At 49.0% G+C, this 7,428-nt stretch overlaps 1 protein-coding gene across 2 annotated transcripts in view; it reads right to left on the bottom strand.

The window, feature by feature from the left end:
* Positions 1 to 2,947, bottom strand: part of NFE2 (nuclear factor, erythroid 2) — a 10,011-nt gene extending 7,064 nt beyond the window's left edge. Inside the window, exons 1-2 of one of the 2 annotated variants that reach the window (XM_011930456.1) lie at positions 2,627 to 2,863; positions 1,975 to 2,104 (exon numbers count right to left, since the gene is read on the bottom strand). The gene's annotated coding sequence lies outside the window, so the exon portion shown is untranslated. Of the gene's footprint in view, positions 1 to 1,974; positions 2,105 to 2,626 lie in introns of both variants that reach the window. The other variant, XM_011930454.1, reaches the window with a different exon arrangement.
* Between the last annotated feature and the right edge of the window lie 4,481 nt (positions 2,948 to 7,428).

Raw genomic sequence — 7,428 nt, 5'->3', positions numbered from 1 at the left:
ACATGACCTTGGGCAAATTGCTTCTCATTCAGTCCCTTCCCTAAATGGAGACAGGACTAGAAACCAATTGCTGTGAAAGGCCGTAGGTAGCATCTAGCTCAGGGAGTCACAAACTTCATTGTGTGCCACATTCACCTGGGCTACATGTAAAAACACAGATTCCTGAAAGCCACTTCAAATCTACTGAATTTAATTCATAGACCCAGGAATCAGCATTTTAAAGTGCCTCAGTGGCCGGGTGTGGTGGCTCACGCCTGTAATCTTAGCATTTTGGGAGGCCGAGGTGGGTGGATCACCTGAGATCAGGAATTTGAGACCAGCCTAGCCAACATGGCAAAATCCCATCTCTACTAAAAATACTAAAATTATCCAGGTCTGGTGGTGCACACCTGTAATCCCAGCTATTCAGGAGGCTGAAGCATGAGAATTGCTTAAACCCGGGAGGTAGAAGTTACAGTGAGCTAAGATCATGCCACTACACTCCAGCGTGGGCAACAGAGTAAGACTCTGTCTCAAAAAAAAAAAAAAAAAAAAAAGGAAGCAAGGAGAGGCAGGAGTTTGGAGGGGAGAGTTGAGGAGAACCTCTGGGAGAACCTCTGGATCCATTCCAACCAGCTTTTGGGTGCAGTAGCAAGTTTGTACCAGGTGGCAGGTGGAGCAGGATGCTTTTCCCTAGACACTCAAGGATGGGTGGTGTTCTATACACCAGGCATAGGTCCCTCTGGGTCTCCCCCAGAGGGGGAGCCTCCCCCCAGAGGCTACCTTTCAGAGGACTGCAGAGCTGGCAGGCAGTGGGATAGATCAAGGAGATAGAATTGGATCAAATAGAACACCATAGAGGGTATAGAAACTGGGGAGATACCGGGAAAGTGAAGTGGGCTTCCCTATGTTCCCTTTCTTTTACAATAAGAAGCTCCCACTTTACAGTTCAGCTTTCATTTTGAGATCACACAACCATCTTACTCCCCACTGGGTTGTCTGTTCCTTCTCTTACTCCCCAACATTGTGGATTAGGTAGAAATGGGGTTGTCACCAGGGACTAAAGTCCATCCTCCTTACTCTTATCCTGGGGGTCCTACCCAGAAAGATTTTTATCACAATCCCTAAGTACTCACAGAATGATATTGGAGATTCATGCTTAGGAATACAGAGTGAGGACCATTTGGAGAGGGATAATGGAGAGAGGAATACATTTGGCTTGGCTGCTGCCGCAGGGCTCTTAACTTCCTTAACAAGGGGGAGCAATGAGAGGGGCTTGCCTCAGGATCACTTTTCAGAGGCTTATTTGACCACCTCACCTCTCCATGCGTCAATAGGTGCAGTGAAAGGATGAGGAGGGGGCCGGGCGCGGTGGCTCAAGCCTGTAATCCCAGCACTTTGGGAGGCCGAGACGGGCGGATCACGAGGTCAGGAGATCGAGACCATCCTGGCTAACACGGCGAAACCCCGTCTCTACTAAAAAATACCAAAAAAAAACTAGCCGGGTGAGGTGGCGGGCGCCTGTAGTCCCAGCTACTCGGGAGGCTGAGGCAGGAGAATGGCGTAAACCCGGGAGGCGGAGCTTGCAGTGAGCTGAGATCCGGCCACTGCACTCCAGCCTGGGCGACAGAGCGAGACTCCGTCTCAAAAATAAATAAATAAATAAATAAATAAATAAATAAATAAAAATAAAGGATGAGGAGGGATTAGTAAAACATGGGATACGGGTTGGCAGGTAAGCAACTTATTAGAAAGATTAGGGAGAACTTCCAAAGAGACGCACACAGAGGTGAGACAGAATGAAGGGGAAAAAAAGGAGGGAGATTTGAGTATAGTGAGCTCAGCACCCTGGGGACATGCATGACTCAAACAAATGTGTGAGAACAAAGGAGAGGGGGACAAGTTTCTGCTATCCTGTCACTTCATCCCTGGACCCCAAATTCCAGTCCTTTGGTACCGCTGTCTAGGGGACCCCAGCCCCAGCAGTTCTGATACCTCCTCTCTTCTCTTCCACTGCTTCCCAAGCCCCTATTTCCCAAGCAGCCAAGAGTTCCAGTTAGAAGCAACTATGCTGGGGTTGGGATGTCTTCCTTCTCCCTCCAGGTCCAGCTGATCTCTACTGCCCCTGGGCACAGAGAAGAGAAACAGCAAGGGAGGCAAGAACCCAGAGGCGATCTCCCATCCAACCGCCCCACCTTGCAAGGCTTCTCAGAGGTTCAGATATCCAGTGTTTCCAATTCCTCAGCTTTCCCCAAACCTTCTCAGCTGCCTAGACAGGGCAGAGTAATGGAATGGAGTTGGGGAAAGGGTAGTCTATTGGTTCCCCCAGGGTAGCCCACCAGTTGAAGGATTCCTCCTGGCTACTCCCCAGTCCCTCAGCGGTGCCTTGCCTCAGGAGACCACTCTCTGGTCCCCATTCGCAGCCTCTACCCCAAGGATCCCAGAGCACCCAAGAAACCATTTAGGTCTTCTCCTAGAGGAGTTCCCAAATATATCAGATTCCTAAACCAGGGGCAATCTAAAAGTCTGAGGTCTCCTAAGAACATACCGAAAGTTGGTTATTTTGCCCCCTCACCTCCTTCACCCTCCCCAGCCTGCCCCTTGGATACCACTGGAATCCTCCCCACCCACCCTGCCTTTCAGGCACCTGTGGCAGAGTCCCAGCGGAGTGAGGAAAGAGATGAGGCTCCCGGTGTTGTCTCTGGGGAGGCTGAGCCTGAGCTGACACTGCTGGACGAGGATCTCGGCTACCTTTGAGAATCTGCGAGGACCGCGCCCCGCCCCTGGGCCATTGCTGAGCCTTGAGTGTGGAGGCTCAGGCTGGGCTGAGCACAGGAGCCCCAAGCAGGCGCACCAGCGTCTGAAACCCTCGGCCTGAGTTCTCAGTCCTTCCTGCAACCCTCCCCTTTCCCCGTGGCTGTCCTCTCCTCCTGCCCCTTTCGGCCAAGAGAGGAAACTTGAGCCTGATGTGGTTTCTGCCCACACCCCGCCCCCACCTTGCTCCTGGCCAGCGGGGGCACACATGGCTCCAAGCCTCTCACAGCCCTCCTTTTCAGCCCAGGAGTCCAGCCAGGTCTGTGTTTCTCCCATGCGTTTGATGAATTCCAACTTGATGGTCCCCTCGAGCGTGACCTTTAAACTTTATACAGGTTGTCGTCCCCTTGTGTCCCCACGGCTCTCCTAGGGATGGGGAAACTGAGTCATATCAAGGTGGAAGACAGCTGAAGGTAAGGACCAGGTGTCTAGCTTACCAGCTTTCTAGGCAGGTGGACATTTAGGGCATAGCCTTCATTTAAGGAAAACCTGGACTCTAGGAACAAGGGCAGGGGAACTATTTGGAGGAGGAGGGGCAGCTGGCTGCTTTGATGTGTCCTTTCACCTGTAGCCTTCTCCCCTCCCCCCTCAGCCTCAGATGTCCTAGGACAAAGGCCTCTTTCTTGGCCAGGTTTTTGTCAGTGTGTGAGGGGAGTTAGGTGGGGGGCCGCCCAGCAAGGAGATTATTCACTTCCCTTAAAGGGGACCCCAGATGTCCTTTGTCCTCCTTTCTCCCAGGCAAAGCACCCCAGCCACATGGCACCCAACTCTGTTAGGCCAGTAAGTACCCTTATCTTTTTTTTTTTTTTCCAGAAAGGAGTTCACTCTGTCTCCCAGGCTGGAGTGCAGTGGTGTGAACATGTTTCACTACAGTCTCAAACTCCCAGGCTTAAGCAATCCTCCCACCTCAGCCTCCCAAGTAGCTGGTTCTATAGGTCAGCGCCACCATGCCCAGCTAATTTTTTTTTTCTTTTTTTTTTTTGTAGAAGTGGTGTCTCACTATATTGCCTTGGCTGATGTTGAATTCTTGGGCTCAAGCAATCCTCTCGCACTTTGGCCTCCCAAAGTGCTAGGATTACAGGCATGAGCCACCTCATGCAGCCCACTTATTCATCTTTTTGCCTCCAAGCTACACAACCAAAGCCCCAGGTCAAACCCATCTTTCTCCAGAGACTATGAGAAAAGAGCTTTTCTTCCTCCTAATTTGTAATGGCTTTCAGCTCTATATGTCTAGCTTCAATCCTGACATCTGCAGCTTACATTTTTTCTTCTTACGGTGTTCAAGTTAAATTAGAAACCTCTGAAGACTGGGGAAGCAGATAGGTGCCACTCTGAGGCAGGACTGGCATTCAACAAGCATGCTCTGATGGAATTGCGTTTACTGTTAAAATAATGAAAATGTTCTGTCCTACTTGATAAAGGGTAGCTGCTGTGAGCCCTCTAAGTGTCCCCCACGACTCCACCAGTAGCCTAGTTCTTCTCTAAGATCCCCAACAACCCAGCAACACAACCATGGAAGTAAAGAGGCAATGCTAGTACCATAAGGAGTCTCCTGTGCTGCCTGCTTGTGCTGGAATTGGCCAATGCCCATGCCAAACCTATGATTAAATGCTTTGAATTCCATCCCTATTTCAGTAGATCATGACTGCACATGCATGATCAAGGTAGGACAGGAGGCAATCCAATGACTTCATTACATGTTACATGTGGGTTCAGAATCTCTTGAGACTTGGGCATGAATTTGGGTCACATAGGTAGGCTCTCATATATAATTCTCTCATTTGCATACTTATTTGGGCCACTTGGAGGGGATGAAGAATGGTAACAGTCACATTTGTGGCTGACTATATAATGATATCAGGTTACAGATAGTCAACAAACACTTATTGAATAAGAATTATCAGTTCAGGATACTGGTGTTGCATAGACAATTATGGATAACACAAGGCTCATCATTCATTCATTCAACAAGTATTTATTGAGTGTCTACTATGTTTCACATCCCAGGAACACAAAGATGAGCAAGAGAGTCTGTATCTTCAGTCAAGTCTAGTCAGGGAATTACATTAATAAGGTGTATATAATAAAATAAAATAAAATAGGCCAGACGCAGTGGCTCATGCCTATAATCCCAATACTTCGGGAGGCCAAGGCAGGCAGATCACCTGAGGTCAGGAGTTCAAGACCAGTCTAGCCAACATGGTGAAACCCTGTCTCTACTACAAATACAAAAATTAGCCGGGTGTGGTGGCATGTGCCTGTAATTCCAGCTACTCAGGAGGCTGAGACAAGAGAATCGCTTGAACCCGGGAGGCAGAGGTTGCAGTGAGCTGAGATCGTGCCACTGCACTCCAACCTGGGTGACAGAGTGAGACTCTAGCTAAAAAAAAAAAAAAAAAAAAAATTGAATTAAAAAAATAAAGGTATATGTACAGTGCTATGGAGCAGAAGAGGAGATAAATTCTGCCAAGTGAAATTCAAGGAGGGCTTTACAGAGAAGATGACAATTAAGTTAGGCTGTGGAGAAAAGCTAGGAATTTCCCAGGCAGAGAAGGGGAAAAGAGTATTCCAAGCAAAGATGTGAAGGCATGGAGGCATAAAATACAGAGCAATACTTTGGGTTTACTAGGTTGGCGTATGAGATGGGAAGTAGGAGAAGATAAGCCTGGAAAATTTGACAGGGGCTAAATTATACAATGTCTTGAGAGTCAATCTAGGGAGAGTATACTTTATCCTATAAACAATAGGGATTCATAGAAGTGTTTGAGGTCATCTACTACTTATTTGAGGGGACAGACAGAGTCAAGTAGGGTGTTCTAAGTGAAGAGACAGCCTTCCTTCACTAAGTGGACTGGCTAGGTGGAGATGTCTCTCCCATCTCACCCTCATTCCTCTCCTACAGAAAAAGAGGACTTCACTGTGGTTCTCAGGCTGTGTCCTGCCTCCAGAACACCCTTTACAGCCCTCAAAGGAAGGGATGGTTCCTTAGCCCATTCCTCTCAGATTCCTGAAATCCAGACCAAACACCCTTCTACCTTAAGTCTCCTTTGTTTGATTTACAAATTGCAAAGCATTAGGAGCCAGCCTGAATGGGTTGGATAGTGCCTATGACTTGGTAAAGCAGGGATGTCTAAGGTTTTCCTATCCTCAAGATTCTCCCACTTCATCAAAGGTAGAAAGAGATGGAATACGATACGGAGAAAACCACGGCCACATATCTTTACTATTTTATCATTCTCCATGTATACTGCTAACCAGCTCCCAGAAAGATTGACTTCTTGTCACACCTGGTCAACCCACCCCTACCCTCACCCTCATAACGTGTGTGTACACCACCAGCAGCAGCAGGTCAAGCCACAAGCAATGTTGCCAAACACCCCACTGAGTTATGCAACCAGCTTCCCGAGAAGGGCGGGGTGTGTAGAGGTGGAACCAGGGGAGGGCCATGGGTCCCAGAGGGAGCTGGCTGCCTTGCCTGCTTGCCTGCTGGTCTGACCGCAGTGGCACCAGAGGGCGGGGGCAGGGCTGGCCCTTTATCAGTGCCCTGCAGGGTTGCACCCACCACCCCCTGGCTTCCTCTCTCAACAGACGGAAAGGGGAGGCAGCCACAGGGGGCAAGGGGAGGGCTGGGCGTTATCCTAGGCAGCAGAGCCGGGCGGTTACCCCAATGGTTGGGGGAGGTGGTGGAGGGGTCTGGGACCAAGGGAATAGCGAGGCCCCTCTTACTAAAGTAGCGAGGGGCCCTGTTATACACCGAGGCTCAGATGGTGGACTGGATTTCCAAAAGCATCTAACTCATTGTTCCTTGTGTTCCAGTTTGGGTAAGGATAGGATTTTAAAAAGTCTTTGAGGAGGTTTCTTTCCTCAGATAAGAATTTTTAGACGACTGACTCAGGAATTAAGGGGAAACTGAAGCCCATTCTCAGGACAAAAGGGTTTGGGACTTTCAAGGGAGTTGGATGCGACTGAGGTTCCCATACCCTGGCATCTAAGAGTTATGCCCTTTAGCAGAGCCTAGTACTAACACCAAAATGGATGAAGGCTGATAGATAAGCCTAGCATAGTCCAGAAGAAATAATCCCTGGGTCTTAATTCTACTTTATTTATTATTATTATCATTATTATTATTATTTTGAGATGGAGTCTCACTCTGTCACCCAGGCTGAAGTGCAATGGCGCGATCTCGGCTCACTACAGCCTCTGTCTCCCGGTTTCAAGCGGTTCTCTTGCCTCAGCCTCCCAAGGAGCTGGGATTACAGGCACCTGCCACCACGCCCGGCTAATTTTTGTATTTTTAGTAGGGACGGGGTTTCACCATGTTGGCCTGGGGCTTAATTCTAAATCTAGAAAGAGAAGTAGTTTGGTGGTGCATAATAAATCTTGAGTCTTAACACATGGGCTTGAGGCTGGGCACGGTGGCTCACACCTCTAATCCCAGCAGTTTGGGAGGCTGAGGCAGGAGAATCACTTGAGCCTAGGAGTTTGAGACTAGCCTGGGCAACATAGTGGGACCTTGGTTCTACAAAAAATTTTTAAAAATTTGGCCGGGCGTGGTGGCTCAAGCCTGTAATCCCAGCACTTTGGGAGGCTGAGACGGGCGGATCACGAGGTCAGGAGATCGAGACCATCCTGGCT

This window comes from Colobus angolensis, unplaced genomic scaffold, assembly GCF_000951035.1.
Source record: "Colobus angolensis palliatus isolate OR3802 unplaced genomic scaffold, Cang.pa_1.0 Scaffold87, whole genome shotgun sequence".
Lineage (NCBI taxonomy): Eukaryota > Metazoa > Chordata > Mammalia > Primates > Cercopithecidae > Colobus > Colobus angolensis.
Note: the sequence above shows the minus strand (reverse complement) of the source record. Positions and strands in the feature narration are given on the sequence as shown.